Source organism: Oncorhynchus mykiss, chromosome 9 (assembly GCF_013265735.2).
Source record: "Oncorhynchus mykiss isolate Arlee chromosome 9, USDA_OmykA_1.1, whole genome shotgun sequence".
In the NCBI taxonomy this organism is placed as follows: domain Eukaryota; kingdom Metazoa; phylum Chordata; class Actinopteri; order Salmoniformes; family Salmonidae; genus Oncorhynchus; species Oncorhynchus mykiss.
In genome coordinates, this window is record NC_048573.1 from 61367691 (window position 1) to 61368256 (window position 566).

A 566-nucleotide genomic window follows, 5' to 3' on the forward strand; every position below is an offset into this window, starting at 1 on the left:
GGACAGTAGTAAAGGAAAGGGACGGTAGTGAAGGAAAGGGACAGTAGTAAAGGAAAGGGACAGTCGTAAAGGAAAGGGACGGTAGTGAAGGAAAGGGACAGTAGTAAAGGAAAGGGACGGTAGTGAAGGAAAGGGACAGTAGAAACGACAGTTTTCAAACGTGGCATAACATTGATAGAAATGGCTGAAAGTTGGACAATATTTTGGACATAAACTACTGTACTTTATCAACGTCAGTGTCAAACACTAGAACATGCATTCATTGTTAACAGTATAATATTTTTTACAGTACACATCTAAAAAATATATTAATCCACAATCCAATATAAAAACGCAGGCCAACTCTGCATTTGTGAAGCACAGACAAAAATATATTAAATATGAATTTCAACAGTAAAAAATAAAAAAATCATTTTACATTCACCATCACAGGAAGTCTCAAGAAGGCTACTCGAAGGAAAAAATATATATATTTATTTGAGACTGATTGCTGTTCTTTGGGTGGCAGGCACTTTTATCTAAAAAACAATTAGGCAATGTACATGATATACTGTACACCTTGGTAG